Source organism: Equus quagga, chromosome 14 (assembly GCF_021613505.1).
Source record: "Equus quagga isolate Etosha38 chromosome 14, UCLA_HA_Equagga_1.0, whole genome shotgun sequence".
Lineage (NCBI taxonomy): Eukaryota > Metazoa > Chordata > Mammalia > Perissodactyla > Equidae > Equus > Equus quagga.
The window spans coordinates 4,136,591-4,156,653 of NC_060280.1; positions in this window are offsets into that span (position 1 = coordinate 4,136,591).

The window sequence follows — 20,063 nt, forward strand, 5'->3', positions numbered from 1 at the left end:
TTCTTACATGCCTGCTTATTGTATTAACATTGCTTACATGCCGAAAGACAGGTACAATACACACTGGGGATGATGAGCAAGTTAGCTCTGCTATGACTGGGTATATGTGTTCCTAAAAGCCACTACGCTATGCAGAATTATGCAGTAAAACCACAGGGCCTATGGGAAAAATGAGGTTAGGGACACAACACTCAAAAGCTGTGTCATTGACACAATAAAAGACAGGCACTTCATATAAATAGTAGCCCAGTTTTACACCTTAAATGTTTAAGAAATACATAAATACTACAATAAGCATGGCACTTTGCCTCAAAAAAGAAGTCAAATTTCCTTATGGAAGTAGGTGTTGAAGAGTTGAAACTTGTGAGTTGATGTGAAGTGATGGAAGGAGGGTAATCTGATATTGGACAGAAATTGATAACACCAGATGTGGATGGCTGTGTCTCATTGTTCTTGTGAGGTATGTGTGTTTTGTGTATTCCTAAGCCACTTGATTCAGCTGGGTGCAGTTTTCTGCTTTCACCTAGTGTTCCTCTGGATGAAATCTCACACTAAACGAACTCAAAATTCACATTATGCTCACATTGTTCCCTGATATATCAGTAGTGTTGGAGCAACTTCACATTTTCAAAATAGTTATAGCATAACTGACTATAAGTATTGAATTTATGCTTAATAATCTGAAGTGGCGGCTGGCCAAGTGGTTAAGTTTGTGCACTCTGCTTCGGCAGCCCAGGGTTTCGCCAGTTGGGATCCTGGGCTCAGACAAGGCACCGTTCATGAGGCCATGCTGAGGCGGGGTTCCACATAGCACAACCAGACAACCTACAGCTAGAATATACAACTATGTACTGGGAGTCTTTGGGGAGAAGAAGAAGAAAAAAGATTGGAAACAGATGTTAGCTCAGGTGCCAATCTTTAAAAAAATAATAATCTGAAGAGCGATTAGTATTCATAAGAAATGTATTTTATTTTAAATTATCCTTTGATTCTTTCACATTTAAATAACTTGGAAATATCTAAGATAACTGCTCAATTAGAGCTTGGGTGTTGATGGAGATAGAAGTTCTGGAATAAGATAGACATTTTAACCTTGCCTTGAGAGACTTGCAGTACCAAGCCTCATAAAGTGCCCATCGTTGTGACAGGGCCATTAGTCAATAGCTGTTAGTAATAGTCACTCTTTGGGGGCTCTAGTCATGTGATAAGTTCTTTAAATGCATTTTTCATTTATTCCTCACAACAAGGCTTTAAAGTAGAGTGACAGATCCACAGCCCCTTGTTCACAATTCTAAAACTTCACAGATTTTGAAAATCAGGAATTTTTGGTGGTAAAACCTGACTTCAGCTAATGTGGGTTTATTGATAGTCTTTATCCCAGTTGGTGTGAACATTCAAAGGTTTTACTGCAGAAATGTTAATGTCTGATTGTGGGGTATTGCCCCAGACCCCACTAGGGGTGTTACTTAAGTACAGTGTATGTACTATATTGCCTTTCTAAAGCAAAAAATTTTGAATTCCCAAGCTCCTAGCCATGAGTAATTCAGATGATGGTTTATAGATGACATATGTTCATTTTTCTACTTAAAAAAGGAGAAGAAGACAGAAAAGTTAAGTAATTTGTCAGAGATCTCACAATTAGACAGTGGCACACTTCGGATTTTGAACTAAGGTTGGTATGAAAGAGTTGCTCTTATCCCTAAACAATGCGCTGCCTCCATCTCCAGTGGGGCTGACACTGCACATGGGGAACTACACAAAAAGCACCCACTGCAGGAAACAGCGCTCCCATGGCCATGTGTGAGTCGGTAAATTAATTTGTGGATGGAGGTCAGCAAATTGACTATACAGATGTGGTGGAAAGAATTATTCAATGGATTTTATAATTACAAGTAAATTATATTTGTCTCATATTGTTTATATCAAAAACAAAAAATAATGTACAGTATTATTAGTAGAAGTCTTTAGTATCACTGAAGGCACTTACAAATCCTATAGGCTGATTTTTCAAAGACTATTTTGGGTCTTTTTCGATCAAAATATCACATACATATTACTTGTTGCATATTCACCACTTGCTTATAAGTTGTTGGCAACTACTTGAGGTAAGATATGTTACAAAATTACGTTTACATCCCGAATCTTTTTGTTAAGACTCCATATCCAAAGTCTGAAGACACAACTTGGACACTAAGACAAAATACAATCTTATGTTCCAGAAATCAGCAGAGGACAATTGTTTTGAAATGTGTGCGTAGAGTGCTAAATTCTTCCTCTCCTGTAACTTCCCCCAAAAGGCAGTAGTTGACAGATAGTCCATACTTCTCAGAGTAAACATCATTTAACAAACTACTCGAGTCTTGCAAATGGCAAGTTCTGCATAACAGCCGCTGTAGAGATTAGTCCATCAAGTTAAGAGCTGTCAGGAAAGGTTAGTTCTGAGATATTTCTGTCATGTATTGTGTGTGTGTACCTAAAACATATATAAGACAAAATAAGCCAGGAGTCATAATTTAAAAAGTTCATTCTCATACTTTCAAGCAGATGGAAGGTGAACCATGTCTGTTTGGTGTAATTAAGATGATTAGCAACATGAGAGGAAAACAGTTCTATGGTAAAGACTTTGAACAGAAATACTGTGTCCTCAGCCTCATTTCTCATCCCTGTGGAGTATTCTCACCCGCTGCAAGCCACTTCGCAAATATGAAACGTTGGCAGTCCTTTCTAATACTACTACCCTCTGCACATGTCCCCTTCCCATTCTCCCTTCCTGTGGCTATTTCAGAATCACAGTATTTTTTTGTTTGTGTTTTGGGTTTTTTTTTTTTTAAGATTTTATTTTTCCTTTTTCTCCCCAAAGTCCCCCTGGTACATAGTTGTATATTTTTAGTTGTGGGTCCTTCTGGTTGTGGCATGTGGGATGCCACCTCAGCATGGCCTGATGAGTGGTGCCTTGTCTGCGCCCACGATCCGAACCAACAAAACCCCAGGCCGCCAAAGCAGAATGTGCGCACTTAACCACTGGGCCACGTGGCCGGCCCCCCATAGGTATGTTTTTTAATTGTTATTCCCTCCTGTTCTTCCCAGTAACAATGTGGGTTCTTAACTAACTGCCACCCCAATTCTTACTCAGTTCAAAATGCTACTTAAAAATGTCCTTTCATTCCAAGCACATTGCTCCCCTGAATTCTTCATATCAAATAGAAATATTAATCTACTCAAACTGAGTCTGAAAGATCACCTCACTGCTTGTATTGTATGTTCTCCTCTCTGCCTGCTCCCTCCGCTTTCTCCACGAAAGTCTACCTGTTCATTCCACTTCCCCATTCAGTTTCAAGACAGCTGGATTATTTTAGTCCCCGCTTAGCTCTCCCCCTCCATTTTGAAGAGAATCTCCTCACTCAGAGTCCATCCCTGGCAACTCTCAACCTCTTACTGACTTGTGCTGTAGAGCACCACCTAAAATGCCCCCAACTCAAGAAAAAGTCCCCAGCTACCTCTGAGCTTAAGAGATAATCACAGTGGGGTTTTTGCCTGTAAAAAAGGTATTCTCCAGGTTTCAGTCCAGAAGTGTGTATTTTTAAACATTGGAGTTAATGTTAGAGGGCAGAGGCCTCTAAAAGTAGAGACTTTTTTTCCAAACCTTGAGTTTAACTTATTTCAGCTACTCATCATCTTACCTATAAAATTTATTTTTCTGTATGATTTAGAGACCACACTGAATTTCTTTTATCAACTTCACTTGCATTTCAATGTTTTTGAGATTCATTTTGCCACACATTTTGGGACCACATTTCTTGTAGGTCTATAATTAGTAATTTTGTTCAGACTTTTAGCCTTTACTTCTCTTCCCCCAAAATAAATACATTTTAAACCTGTAAGCACTCTTCATTATACTATATAATCAAATGTTTTGCAAGTTAGATTATCAGGTATTTATACATATCCAGAGTTTTCATTATGACATTTTACTAGTATAGCAGACATCTGTTGTTTAGCCTGGCCCACCTAACCTAAATTTAAACCACTCTTCCTCAGTGAGGTCCTAATGGAGCTCTCTGCACATACGCACACATACACACCCCCCAGCGCATCATGACCAGTCCATGTATTCCATCTTCCTGGCAACAACGATCGGTTCCAAGAGGACGTCTGATCCAAAATTTAGAGTCTTCCTTAAGAATGGAGAATTTGTTTCTCTTTTCCACTTGAACCACTTTTTTCCTTTTTTTATCTTGAGATACAGATTTACATGAAGTTGCAAAAATAGTACAGAGAAGTCCTGTGTCCCCTTCACCCAGTTTTCCCCAATTGTTCTTACGTAACTATAGTACACTCTCAAAACCAGGGAACTGACATTAGTACGATACATGTGGCTAGTCCCATGCCATTTCATCATGTGTATTTTCATCTAACCACCACTGCAGTTAAGATCCAGAACTATCACCACAAAGACCTCCCTGAAGTTCCCCTTTTGCAGTCAAACCCACCCATCCACCCACCATCCCTTACCCTTGGCAATCACTAGTCTATCCTCCATCTCTACAATTTTGTCATTTTGAGAATATTATATAAATGGAATCATAGAGTGTATGACCTTTTGAGAATGGCTTTTTTCACTCAATGTCCTTGACATCCAAATTGATGAGGGTATCGATAGCTCATTCCTTTTTATTGCTGAATGGCAGCCCGTATGGATATACCATAATTTAACCATTTGCTTTTTGAGGGACATTTTGGTGGTTTCCAGTTTTTGGCCATTACAAATAAAACCACTTTAAACATTCCTGTACAGGTTTTTGTGTGCTTTTAATTTATTTTCTTTCGCTTACAACTGAAAGAGTTTTTTTTTTTTTTTTTAAAGATTTTATTTTTTTTTTCCTGTTTCTCCCCAAAGCCCCCCGGTACATAGTTGTATATTCTTCGTTGTGGGTCCTTCTAGTTGTGGCATGTGGGACGCTGCCTCAGCGTGGTTTGATGAGCAGTGCCATGTCCGCACCCAGGATTGGAACCAACGAAACACTGGGCCGCCTGCAGCGGAGTGTGCAAACTTAACCACTTGGCCACGGGGCCAGCCCCACAACTGAAAGAGTTTTGAGTAATACAAGCAGAAAAATGACAGAAGAGTGTAGGAAGGAAACTTTTCTCCATCTTACATATTCCTTCATTTGCCCATAAAATAGAAACTTCTCTCTGAGAGGAAATTGAGAAGCTTCCTTTTCTACCTTCTTATTTTTTCTTCCCCATAGAGAATTGATTTATCTAATCTGGGATAGTAAAAATCCCAATAGCCATTGTTCCATCCTGCTCTACTGGGTTGAATTCAAGTGTGGAATGTTACTACTCTGCTTCGTATATGGCCTGCCTCTTGCTACGTTCTCTTGAAACTCTGCGTGCCTTCTCATGGCCTGCGTTCTCTCAGTTTTTATTTCCATGCAGGAACAGCCAGGGTCAGGACACAAGCCAAGAGCCCCACTGTCCTCTCAGTACTTCCATTCGTGCTCATTTGCATTCAAAGCATTGCGTAGACCATGTTCCTTCATGACGTGGGTGGACAGGAATTCCAGGATCTAAACTCCGGGGAAAGGAGTAGAAAGTCCTACACTCTGTTAGTGCTCTCATCCAGGTCTCATGTCTACTTAATGGGTTTTGGACTCAGAGGAGAAGAGATGTGAGGGATTTGTTTTTCCCAAATCTCCCAACATAAAATGCTTATGTGTACCATATGACTTCTCAAAAGTATTGCGACATTTAAATTCTTTCCATAATTAAACTGAAATTTCTTTTCTATTGTATCATAGTGATCGCTTAAACTTTAATGTGTTCATATGCACTCTGTCCCCTCTCCTCCTTCCACATATGTATATATCTCTCTCAAAACTTCAAACATGGTCCTCTGAGTTTCTGAATTAAATCACTCCCCATGTACAGGTGACCCATAGCTACATTATTCAATTCCACTTGACTCCATCTTCCAAGTACCTATTTTCAAGTTTCCATCTCCAGTTCACACTCACTCACCTTTATGGTAATGATCAGCGTTGCCACTTCTTTTTACACTTTTTACGTTACTGAAATGTATAGGTTTTACATTACTGTTCTTCACCTATTTATTTTATAAAATTCCACCAATTTTCCCTCATAAACATTCTTCCATCTTTTCCTAATAAGCTAAAAAAAAGCCAAGAATTGGTGTCAACAGAGCTTGCATTTCTCTGCCTGGCCATCACTGACACCTGAGTGGCAAAGCAAGAAGGAGAGAAAAGGCATCAAAAGACATGCATGATGAGAAAAGGTAGACCATCCCTCGGTCATCACAATAACATAGGCCTATGTCTCTTGGCCATCTTTTATGTAGATTTTTCCAAAATAAGTGTTTAACTCCAAGCTAATGCTTCTGCCAAAGTCATCTATTTGGCTGTTAGTCATCTATTTGGCCTGAGACTTTTCCACTAGAGTATAAATCATTCAAGGAATTGGGCACTTGCACTACTGAAGGCCCAAAGTCCATGATCCCAGCTCTTGCTTTCAAAGCCTGTAATGAGAGAGGCTTCCCTCTTGCTTACCTTCTCTGTTTTAAAGCGATGACCAAGCCTGATTAGCTCTTTGTGGTACCCAGCCAGCCAAAAGTACTGTCTCAAATAACGTTAAATACTTCGATGCCCTTGACTCTGAAGAAATGTGCTGTTATTATTCTCCATCTCATGGAAAAATTTAAAAGGCAAGCCTTGAGAACTAATTGAACCGATAAAGTGTGTGCAGGTGAATTTTAGTGCTTCCTTTTGACCAAAACAATACTTTTTGGTTCCTATAACAGTGATTTTCCCTGGGAGGCTGCTTCCTCATGACTGTAAGTGTAATTTTGTAGGAGAGAGAATGTAATGAACGTTTGGTTTTATTTAGTAGTCATCATAACTCCCTGGATCGACTCATCCTCCCTCCCAAAAAAGAAAGGATGGATAACAATTTGTGATATTAAACATCTTTTGTAGGTATTGGGTAGGTTTCATCATCTTTCTTTCCCACTATTGAAAGTTAATTTTTAACTAAGGGTAGTGGGAAGTGATGGCTGTCAGAATTAGTTGGAACTCATTTCAAAATTCTCCATCTGTCAGTAGTTCAGCATCATTGCTCATAGGCCCAAGATGATACAGTTGATTGCACAGAAATGGCATTTCCAGGTGAAATCCATTTACAAAAGTAAACTAATTCCTAGCAATGACCTTAATGACCATTAGAATCACTCATCAAGTAAAAGTAAGCTGCAAAGGGAAGATGAATTCAATCATTCGTTTGGCATGCGCCAGATATGAAAATTTTCTAGGTTTTTTCCCCAATTCATTTAATGCTCATTTAGAAATACGCACCCAAAAGGACTTGATATTTAATTCTTTTATAAACTGTAAACACATCACAGTGGTATTTGGATATCTTACAGACTTTGTCTGTAAACAGAAGTTGCTTCAAGGCATATTCCAGATACTTGCTGGTACAAAATTTTAGATGGTTAACAAGTTCTTCAAATGAATGCCAATAATTTTTAACATTTGGACAGGAAAAGCTCATTTAGTACAGTGAATGTTATGTTTGCTTTTTAGTGACCATCACAAAGGCTATCTGTAGAATACATTTACAAGATAAATCCTGAATTATGTCATTTCATGATACCTTGAAAAGTATCTGTAACTGAAACATAAATAAAAATTCAAGATTCTACATCCTATCATATTATCTAATGCCAGATGGAATGTAACATAATATTGCACAACTTAGCATGACTCAGCAATGCAAATGGATTGGATTTAGAATCCTTTTCAATTAAAAGTGTCATTAGAAAGAAAAATGCTGGGGTTGGGAGAGGGGAGAAAACCTGTTCCTGAATAACCAGTTCTTCAGACTATCGTATTGGTGAAGTCAGTTGCAGCACTAGCACACACGTCACAAAGTGAACCTTTTGTGTTCAGACGTGTATTTGTGAAAGGGCCTATCAGCCTGTCCACAGATGTGCATCAGAAAGCATTCACAACCGGCTGAAATGTCTAAATGAGAAGAAATGATTGATGCAAACATGACACTACCTATATTTTAGATGAAAACAAAAACTGAGTAGAAAAATACCCACTGTAAATATTCATAAGACAATCAGACTTTGAAACCTTAGATTTGGCATTATAAAGTTAACTTATATACATAAGGCTCAGAAATGTCATTTATGTTTATTTTGCTCAACTAAAATCTGGGCTAATAGTCTTAATAGGTTTTTATAGCCATAAATGTTGGGCAGAACCTATTGGCTTATTTGTAAATAAGCTTGCATTTCTTGGGAGTGAGCTATTTCTATTTGGAGTGTGAAAACCAGAAAAGAAATTATTTCACTTAAAAACGGTGGATCAGTATTTTAGTCATGTGATGTTCATGGCAACAAGAATATAAGCTCTATGAAATCCAAGATCATGTCACTTTTGTTTACCCTTGGACCCAAACACCTAAAACAGTATCTGGTCCTGTTTTCTCCTGTGTTCAAGAAATCTAATGGGAGACCCTATTATGGATCACATTTGGCATTTCCCAGAGGCAAGCAAACTGCTTAATTTAGGGGAACACAACACCAGTGCTACACAAATGCCACAGTAATTTTTTTTTAACCAGCAATAAAAAAAAGTTATTTCTTAAAATTGTCTTTTGAAATATGTTCTGACTTCTCCAGTGTGACCTGGGTCGTATGTTCTACATCTCTCAGATAGCGAGTGCGTCATATAACTTGAGAGGTGTGTGCCATTTTTCCCCTCTGTGTGGGCAGAGGGGTATGTGGCTATGCGTTTCTTGGCAAGGCTCTCATTTTAGCCCTAAACATTGAAACTTTTTAATAACTTTTGTTGAAGTTTAGAAAAAACTCACAGCATATTGGACTTTCCTATAATGTCAAGATTATTAAATAATCGCTTAGAGTTATAACTTATTATTTACATGGTACTTTTAGCTAAAAGTAAAGAGCTCTTTTGCTGAATTGAAACTCATGCTACACATCTATTAGACAGCTTTCATTAATCCTGTCTAAGTTTACCACTTCAGTATATTTGAAAGTCTAGGTTTTATACTATAGTCCCATTTTCCTGTGTCTATTGACTCCTAGAAGAAAGAAAATATAGTCACATATTTATATATAAATGTTTCACTTTTATGGGTAGGAATCAGATGAAACTACTGTTATCTCTAACTGTCTGGTATAATCTCCATCAGAATTGAGGAACTGGGGTGCTCTGGTTATTGGAATTTGATATTTAACAGTCTTCTAAAAGGTTTTGATTTAAAGCCTTTTTGATTTTGACACTCATTGTTGAAAATTGATATTAGAATCTTAGAGTAAGGAATATTAGGAGTTTCTCATCTGACCTTCCATGCAGCACTGGAATCCCTTCTATGGTGTCCCTGCCTCTTCCTGAAAATTTTAATGGATAGGAAATTAATCTCTGGGGCCAGCCCCGTGGCCAAGTGGTTAAGTTCGCTCTGTCCGCTTTGGTGGCCCAGAGTTTTGCTGGCTCGGATCCTGGGCACAGACCTAGCACCGCTCATCAGGCCATGCTGAGGTGGCATCCCACATAACAGAATAGAAGAACCTACAACTAGAATAGACAACTATGTACTGGGGGGCTTTGGGGAGAAGAAGAAAAAAAAAATCTATTTGCAAGACACAACATTCCATTAATGGAATTCTTTGTTCTAATTTATGTTGAATTCAAATCTGGCCCACTGGAACTTTGGTCCATTGGTTCTAGTTCTTTTCTTCAAAGCAATAAAGGTATATTTTTTGCTCCCATTTTACCACTTATACTTAATATAAAATTTGTTGTGCAGTATCATCAACCATTATTACAAGCACTTGATAACATCGTTGGTATGTTTCCAGTTCTTGATGGTTTGCATATGTTGTATCAGTCAAAAATGCCTTCAGCTACAAGAGAAAGAATACCCAAGCACAGTAGCTTACACATCTAGAAACCCAGACATTACTAATGCTGGTGCCTGTTCAGCAGTTCGGTGATGCTCAGGAATGTTTTCTCTGCAATCCTCTAGGTCTTTCTTGTCACTTCCTATGCTCAAGGCAAGAAGAAAAGAAAAGTGCCAAGTTTTCCCCAGATGCATCTCTCTTTTTCTCAAGAAAGCAAGAGCTTTCCCAGAAACACTCCAACCAGACTGTATGGTTTATTTACCATTTTGTTCCCAGCCCTTAGCAGAATGCAGCACCCAGCAAGGGATCACTAACTGTTATGAAATTAATCCGTGAATGAATGTCTTACATCAACCACGCCATGTGAATAAGACTCTGGCCTTAGAGGAATTCAGATCAGAGGGGAGATAAATATAAAATCAAAATACAAAGCAATCAGAAAGCTCCCACTCTTCTTTGAAAGAGAAAACAATCGCAAGGAAGATAGTCCAGTGAGACTTGTTTCAGTGTTTTCCTTGCTTGCTAGTAGTTTAAAACTGACAAAAGGGGCTCTAATGGTACACATTTGATGACAGTTGCTTTCAATTAAGTGATAATAGTAAACATAAAATAAGTGATCAATAAGTTGTTGTCGTGGAGGTTTTCCTGGTGAAATCTCAAAACACATACAGAAAAAAAAATATTAAATGTTCCCAGGGAGAAAAAAACTGGAAGCTTGTTAGAAATGCACAATCTGAGGCCCCAGGCCAGACCTCCTGAATCAAAATCTGTATCGTTTTTATTCAGATGTAAATATAGTTTTATTTATATTCTTAAACAGCATCATATAACACATGATGGTTGCTTTTTTTTTTTCCAGTGCTGGCTTTTTTCTTTCCTTTCTTTTTTTTGAACATTTTAAATTTTTCAAAATCTGTACTTTAGCAAGATGCCCAGGTGATTGTAATGTGCACATCTTTCCACCTTTCCTTCTCCACCATCAATGTTTCTTAGTTATACTATTGTATAATAAGTGTTCTGTTCTTTTACATAATCCTACCAAGGACTCTCAAAATTATTATTATAATTTTGTGCATGTCACTTATACAGAACCAAGTGGTATGACTTGATCCAAGGTGAAGGAAATGTAATACTCTATATCCACACTATTGCCATTTGGGGCCAGATGGTTCTTTGTGGTGGAGGACAGCCCTGTGCATTACAGGAAGTTAAGCAGTATTCCTGGCATCGACTCATTAGATGCCAGTGGGAATCCCCACTCCAGTTGTGAAAACCAAAAATGTTCCCAGACATCACCAGGTTCTCCCAGGGAGCAGAGTAGTCCCCTGCTGAGAAGCAATGGTCCAGTGGAGACTTTGCCCTTTCACTGAGAATCTTCAAAGCAGCTTCCCTTAATTTCTTTCTAGCTCTTCTTTTACTTCTCGGTTTATATCCAGCTGCCACTATTCATTGTATTTTATGTCATTCTCTGTATTTGGATTTGTTTTTTATTTTGCTATTGTGTCTCCTTGAGTGATCTTTTAAATAAAGGGTGTGTGGATGGTAAACTTTCTGAGTTCTTCCTTGTCCAAAAATTTCTCAGCTTGGTTCTTACTACTGAGTGCTAGTTTGGCTGCATATAGAATTCTGTATTCAGTATCCCTTCCCCCAGAACCTTGAAAACCTTGCTTTACTGGCTCATGCATTGTTGCTAATGTGAAGTCTGATACCAACATTATCATTCCTTATGTATTTGGGTGTGAATCTGCTATCTCACTGTAGGTTGAGTTATATGAAATTGCCGCTCTTGGACCATTTTTTCCTACCAACCAACAGTTTTATGTGGCTCGGTCTGATATTTGCCTTCTATTTGTCTTGCTTGTTCTGAACGTCCCTTTCCCTTCTTGGCCTCCTTCTTCTGGATTATTTTTGGTACGTTTTTCTCTGTTAGTTTGCACACGCACATTCCTTACTGTTAGTAGTTACACTGGGACTTGCGACATGCGTCGTAGCCTCACAGGGTCTGCTGGCACTTTCATCTCCTCCCGGACAGGACGGAGAGCATCACACGCCACTCTGCCTGCTCCTGACTTACATGTTTTGGTTTTAAATAGGAATTCGTTCTGTATTTTAATCCTCAGACAAAATTATCATTCTCCACAATCTTTATTTAGATTTATTCCCATCATTTTACATTTTGGTTGCTTTTCATTCCTCCTATATCTTCTTGCTCCCATGAGGGACTCTTTCTTTGGCCTGAAAACCCCACTTTAGTGCAGTTCCACTTGCAAATTCTGTGAGTTTTTACTTATCTGAGTCTGTCTTTATCCCACCTTTACTTATTTTTTTAATTGATGCATAACTGACATGTAACCTTGTAGTAGTTCTGGGTGTACAACACAATGATGTGTATATGTGTATATTGTGAAATGATTACCACAAGTCTAGTGTACATCCGTCACCTCATGTTGTTACATTTTTTTTCTTGTGATGAGAACTTTTGAGATCTACTCTCTCAGCAACTTTCACAGACCCCGTACAGGACTGTCAACTATAGTCGCTCTGCTGTACCTTACATCCCAGGACCGACTCATCTTGTAACTGGAACTTTGTGCCTTTTGACCACCTTCATCCAGTCCGCCTTTCGTCTTGATGAATATTTTACTAGTTGCAGAGTTCTGGGTTGCCAAGTGTTTTCCTTCAGCATGTTGGTGACCTCATTCCATTGGTTTCAGTTGTAGCTCAGTAGTCAATGTCAAGCCTACTATTGCTCTTTTAAAGACAATCTGTCTTTTTTTCTCTGGATGTTGTTAATAGTTTCTCTTTATCTTTGGCTTTCTACAGTTTCACTATATTTGGGTGTGGATTTCTTTTGTTTTGTTTTGTTTTATCCTGTATAGAAGTCACTGAACGTCTTGAATCTACGTATTATATCAGTTAGGAAAAATTTTCAGGTTTTCTCTTTAACTACTGTATTTCATCATGTTCATGACACCACCAGTTATAACTTGCACCATTCATTTATGGTAACCAAAAAAGAAAAAAGAAACCCATCTCCAATTAAATAAACTCTGAAATACACCCATCATTTAGAATTTTTGTCTTATACTTGTTGTAGAAGTTCTTTTTATTAGATAAAATTGTGTTACATATCATTGTTCATACCTGTATTAGAGTTCTCCAGAGAATCAGGACGAATAGAATGTGTACGTATAGAGAGAAAGAGGTTTGTTTTAAGGAATTAGCTCATGTGATTCCAAAATCTGACGGGGGAGGCCGGCAAGCTACAGGCTCTGGAGAGTTACAGCTCGAGTCCAAAGGCTGTCTGCTGGAGAATTCCTTCTTGCTTAGCACAAGTCAGCCTTTTGTTCTATTCAGACCTTCAGTGGATTGGATGAGGCGCACGCACATTATGGAGGGCAATCTACTTTGCTCCATGTCTACCAGTTTAAATGTAAATCTTATCCAAAAACACCTTCACAGAAACATCCAGAGTAATGTTGGCTGTGGTCCAGCCAAGTTGACAAATAAAATTAACCATCACAATACCCAACAAGGAAAATATAAGCGAAATAAATTACTCACGTAGGTTTTCCTAAAACTTCTTCCCATGAAGAATCCAAGTCTTCTGAACCACTTTTTGGCTCCTGTTCTGTATACAGCATTTCCTCAAAGATTCCGTAAAGGAACTAAAAGCCATCAGTGATGAGCTCTTAATCTGGCTTTGAAATTATGTAGAGCTAGCCTACTCCTGACTTCTTAGAGAATGTTGTTAAACGTGTCTCACTGATCTCCTTTACCCCCTCCCCATAACCATTTGTTTCCTAGAAGGTGAAGAGTGCTCCACTACTGTCTCCGGGATTTTCCTCCAAGCCACTGACCCCGTTCTGAAAGTTCTAATGTTTGCACTTTTGATATTTACATATGCACAGGCGATGATGATAGATCACTGCAGCTCAGCTTCAGCCAAAGATGCCTTGAAGTTTAAGACACATCCCGATTTCAGAAAAGAGAAAGTGTGAAAAATAATATGCATCTCCACATCAATGAAATAAGTGATAACCTCTACCTTTTCGTTCTCTCCTCTCCCTCTGGGACTCCAATTAAATGCATGCTAAACCTGTATATTTAAGGATCTTTCTCTCATATTTTCCATCCTTTCCCTGCTGCTAAATCAAACATTTGGGCCCTTAATTTTCATTATTACATTTTTCAATTCCAGCATTTCTAGTTGATTCTCTTGCAAATAAGCAATGTCCCAATTTTTGTGGTTTCCAGGTACTTGCTGAAATTTTTATATTTGTTTTTTATCTGCAGGAGTATTGCAGGTATTGTTTTGCAGGTATATTTTATGAAAGGACAAAGGACTTTTTTTCAAGTGACTGACTCCACTCTGGAATAAAAACCATACTGTATGACTTACAGCTAGACAGAATACTATAAATACCTGCACACCACAGATCAGAAGCATCAGTGATGGTGCTGCTCTGTTTCCTGGTCCTCCCTAAGGAAGTGGTAGAGTGTAGTAGTTACGAGCAGGGCAGTTAGACAGACATATTTGAGTTCTGGCCATGAAATCTTGGACAGTTAATGTACTTCTCTGCATCTCACTATCTTTATTGGTACAACTCAGATAGTAACAATAGCCACCTCACAGGGTTGTCTTGGATCAAGTTGGAGTAAGTATGGATTGGGTGTGCAGAGCACTATCATAGCCCCTGGTGCACAGTCAACCTTGAATAAATGTCCTCTATAATTACGAGGAAATTGGTGATCACCAACCCCTTGTCTGGGACAGTCTTCACCTGCCTCTGTGAATCCTGCACTCCAGTCACATGTGCAGCACTGGTGATGGGATGTCTGCTGTTTCTTCCAGTATCTTTCCACTGAGTCTTGAGCTTTGCTGATGCGTTTGCCCAAAAATTTGTACTTAAGGTACATCTTTGATTTCTAGGTCTTTATCCAATGATGTACAGCCTAGAAAGTCTTGCTTGCTTCCATCCTGTTCTGCAAAATGCCGGCCATGCATCATGCTGCAGCTTTCTGTCTCTCTAATGGGAGTATTTTCATCTGCAAGAGCTCTGGCAATTGAGGGGGCAGAGAGGAGAAAAAGAGCAGTTGTGGGAGCAGTTGGAAAAGAACATGTAAATTCCCTCTGGTAGTACAACTTCCTGCACAGGGTTCAAATCAGGAACAGATCCTCCAGTGCATAGAAACGAGGGTGCTAAGATAACTCCTGGGCTATTCCACACGCCTGACCCCTAGCACAGGTCCACAGGTGTTTCTGTAGTGCTTTCTGTTTATGCACACATTTCAGATCTCCAAAGGGATGGGCCTGTGCCCACCAGTGCAGCCTGGGAGGACTCAGTGGGAGCACTGAGCCATCACAGAAATGGGAAATGTCATCTGCTGCATGGAAGACTGGGCTCAGTGTGGACCAACCCCAGGAGATACCCTGCTGCTGTAAAAAATGCTGAACCCTTAAGACAAGTTCCAATTAGCTACGTTTTGGGTAATAAAAAATGTGATTTCTGTGAGGATAGGGCTCATGCCTCATTTATCTCTGTGTCACCAGGCTTAGCCCTGTGGCTGGAACATTATTGTTGCTTCTTAATGCATAAACAATGGTATTGTCGCATTTGGTCTACTCCAAATGATTTAATCCAGAGCAATCCACATTTAAAGGGAAATAACAATACATGTGCTTTGTTACCCCTAATATAACTTTTGATAAAGAAAAAATGAAATATTTCTAAAATAACGACAAGATAGTGTCAAGATATTTACTACAATTACCATTTATATAAATTGGGGCCTTCAGCAACTCATTTCTCTTCATTGGAGCAGTTCCATTTTCACAATGTTATGTAGGGAAAAGTAATATTGTATGAGAAAATTATAATTCTCTCTTTAAAAAATCATATTCTAGTTTAACTAGAATATAAACACAGATACTGGTCCCAACCCTCTTGGAGAAAAGTCCTCTGTGATATTTCTTTCTGTTACCAATGTTTTTCCCAGGCCTTGCCTTGGTAATAATCCCTAGGACATATTTAGTGTCTGGCTGTGTGCGTAGCCCTAATAGAAACATGATGATGGCCATTTGGGGGCAGAAATCGGATCCCACTTCTTATTAACCCTCTCCCATCCAAGGCTGATCCCTCCACCTGTGCTCTGGTCCCTTCCCCTCCTGCCCACTCCTGAAACCTACTCCATCACATATACCTTTTCTAGCACTTGCTCTCGATCTCTCTCCTGCTTCAGGCTCTTTTGTCATAACTTGGTTCTTTAGTTCAACAAACTTCAATGAAACACCTGCCATATGCCTGGCATGAAGCTGGGCACTAGGACAGATGCAAAGAACAGTAAGACATTGTCTTGCCTTCTAGATTCTAGAAGCTCACAGTTGTTCAGGAGGTTGACATGTAAACAAAATATTGAAGTACATATGTGTGGTAACGGAGGCATCTAAAAGTTGCCTTGGCAGTAAATATGGTCAGGCATCTCACATCCGACCTAAAGCAATTATAGTCCTTCATTCTTCCTTTCATTGGAAGCTGCTTGAAGTAGTATTAGCCCACATAGAGAGCCATTTCTTACCATGGGTCAGGCACTGTGCTCAGTGCTTTTATCTGCATTCTCTCTATTCCCACAACAAATCCAGAGCTAACTTCTATTGTTATTCTCACTCTGCAGATGAGGGAAAAGAGCAGAAAGAGGTTCCATAACTTGCTGTAAGATCACACAGCTTCTGAGTAGTACCCTCCTGGATTTGTTAAATGCTTTCAGTTGCAAGGAACAACAACAAAAAACTTCAGCTGGATTAAATAATCAAGGGAATTTGTTGGTTTACAGTCACACGCTGCATAATGATGTTACAGTCAAAGATGGACCGCATATATAATGATGGTCCCATTAAATTAGTACCCCATAACCTAGATGTATAAGAGGCTATACCATCTAGGTTTGTGTAAATGTGGGGAGCAAGAAATTTTCCTTACAATTCTAGATTCTTCCATCTGGTCTAAAAATTAAATTGACATGAGACAGATAAACAGGAGAAAAACAAACAAAAGTTTTATAGCACATATACATGGGAGAAATTCAGGAACTTACCCAAGTAACTTACCAAAATGGTGAAAGTTCTCACCTTAAATACCATCCTCAGCTAAAGACAAAGGAAGATGTTGGAGGTGGGGAGAGTCAGGGACTTGAAAGGGAAGGAAGGCAATTCACAGGTGAAAGGGGCAAATGGTTAGAAAGCAAATGTTTGGCCACAGAAACAAAGGAACACAGAGAGGGGCCCAGCAAACAGGTTCCTCCCTGTCTACCACCTAGTTTATGTGATGCTAAGCTGATAGCTCACCTCCTGAGTCAGATTTTTTAATACGAATTCTTTTAGACAGTTAAGGGGGAGATAAAAAGAAAAATTTTCTGAATCTTGTGTTTCTTAAAAGTAATCAGCCTAAAATAATTCTCACGTTAAAGAGATACACTTTGGCGTGGCGGATTTTGTTTCCCTTCAATATACTCTATGATGTTTGCACAACCACCAAATTGCCTAATGACGCATTTGTCAGAATGTATCCCATCCTTAAGCGACATGTGACTATATATAACTGAAAGAGGTAGGATGAGCTTCAAGTAAGGTTTGGTCCAGCAGCTCAGTGATGTCACCATGGGCCCAACTTCTTTCCCTCTCTCTCCTTTGCCTTCCATCCTATTGGCTTTATCCTTAAACTGACTCTGCAAGTGGTAGTAGAATGATTGCACCAGTATCCTGTACTACACGTGTGCTGCTGCTTATCCAGAAGAGAGGAGGCTCTCCTTCAAGCCATCAAACAAAGATTCTGGGCTTTTCTTTGATGCTGTCACTTATCTCCCTGAATCAAACACTGCCTCAAGGAAAATGGGATTCTGGGAGATAATGCACATTGTTTCCTATACCAGAGAGTTGTTGGGAAGATTTGATGGGATAACATATGTCAGTGTTTAGCACAGTGCTGGCATATAGAACTGCTCATAGAGGTTAACTATTACCATTATTATTCTTAATTACTTTGTTATACATTATCTTGAATAGACTGTTAAGAATGATTCTCGCGAGGGATCACAAGAGAATGCTATGATCTGAATGTTTGTGTCCCCTGCCAAATTCATATGTTGAAATCCTAATGCCCTATGTGGTGGTGTTGGTAGGTAGGACCTTTGGGAGGTGCTTATGTCATAGGGGCAGAACCCTCGTGAATAGGATTAGTGCCTCATAAAAGAGGCTCCATTGAGATCCTTGGCCCCTTCCTCTGTGTGAAGATTCAGGGAGAAGGTGCCAGCTATGAACAAGGAAGAAGGCGCCCACCAGAAGGTGACCATGCTGACACCTTGATTTTAGACCTTCCAGCCTCCAGAACTGTGAGCAATAAATTTCTGTTTATAAGCTACCCAGACTGTGGTATTTTTGTTATAGAAGCCCAAACAGACTAAGACAACCATTATTATTATTGTTAGCTACTTTGTTATAAATTCGTGTATTCAAGTTATTCATTTATTCAACAAATATCTGTTGAGCATCTTTAATGTACCAGGCACCATTCTAGGTGCTGAAGACACATCAGTGAACAAAACAAGGTGCCTGCCCTCCTGGAGCTGACATCCCAATAGAAGATTAGTGGATAAACAAACACATAATAAAACATAAAAATGGAATACATACTGTGAAGAAGAATAAAGAGAGGTATGGACACAAGCGGCGTGGGGGTGCACTTTTATCGAGAGTGGTCAGAGCAGACCTCGCTGATACGTGACATTTGAGCAGCAGCCTAAAGAAGTGAGCCTGTGAACTATGTGGACATACGGGAAAAGAGCATTCCCAGAAGAAGGAACGACGAATGCTGTAACTTCTGCTTTTGCTTCTAGCTTTCAGGGATCCAGGAAGATGCAGGGACCACAGGAAATTTCTAACAGTGTCTCCAGTACCAAGGTGGACAGTTCACAGCAAAATGCCTGGAAGCCACTGTAACATTTCATGTGTCCTAAAGCCCATGGGTCTGCCAGCTGCCTGAGAAGCAATAACGTAGCTTCAGCTCTTCCTCCTTCCAGCTTTGCTCACGTGCCCTCGTGGAGTCCGTGCTAGTCCTCTGCTAGCCAGGTTCTGAGAAATGCAGTTTCCAGTCTTGCAACCCCTTCACTACAGGGGAGAGCTTAGAAGGGGAAAAGTGGAGCTGAGTGGTCAAAGGCATTTATGGCACATTTATGAATGCTTTTTTGGGCACCTTATATGTGGATCCTAGAGGGTTAGATGGAGAAAACATGCCTTATACTTCTCTCACGAACACCGTTTTTCTCAGCTATGATTTGATGGGAGCTAGGTTGCAGTCAATTTAAAGTTAAGCTCTGGGGTGTGCCTGGGATCTGGAATTTGGGGTGACTGTTTGAAGGCCCATCCATTTTTAGTTCTATCAAGACAATGATGAGGCCAAGCGTCTATTATAAAAATTAAAAGCAGGGCCAGTGGTCTCAGTTGTCAGGCCACTCCACTGCTATGCCACAAGTGAGACACTGATTCCGTGGGAATGCCGGCCAAATGTCAGGCATTAGTCTTACTGGATTATGAGCGACCGTGAACACCATTGTTCTTCAGGTGTGGGAAAGCAGGAGAGCCTGGGGACAAGCCTAGAGGTAATGACAGCAAACGGACTGGGATGTACACATGCACTTGACTCATAGGAAGTATTCAGAAGATAGTACCCTCACACGATGATGATGAGGGCGATGTCCATAGAGCTTCACTCTGCTTATTTTATCTGATTATAGCTTCTTTTTGCTCCCTGAGCTGAAAAATACCATCCTCCATTTAATGCGAACCGAACAGGATTGACTATTCTTAAAGGGGAAGACTTTACTAGACTTTTGTGCAGCTTTGCTCAGTCAGTCTATGCCATGAAACTAAGGGTCCTGAGGTTAAAACATGTTTGCTGTTTAGCATTTCGCTGTATAAATCTTTCAGTGATCAGTGGAAACTTCACCGCAGGTGTCTTGATGATTGCTTCCATATTCCACATCTATTGCTTCCAAAAGCAGGAGGCCAGGTCTTAACCAACCTTATAAACACAGACTCTGGAGAAAGCAGCACTTGGTG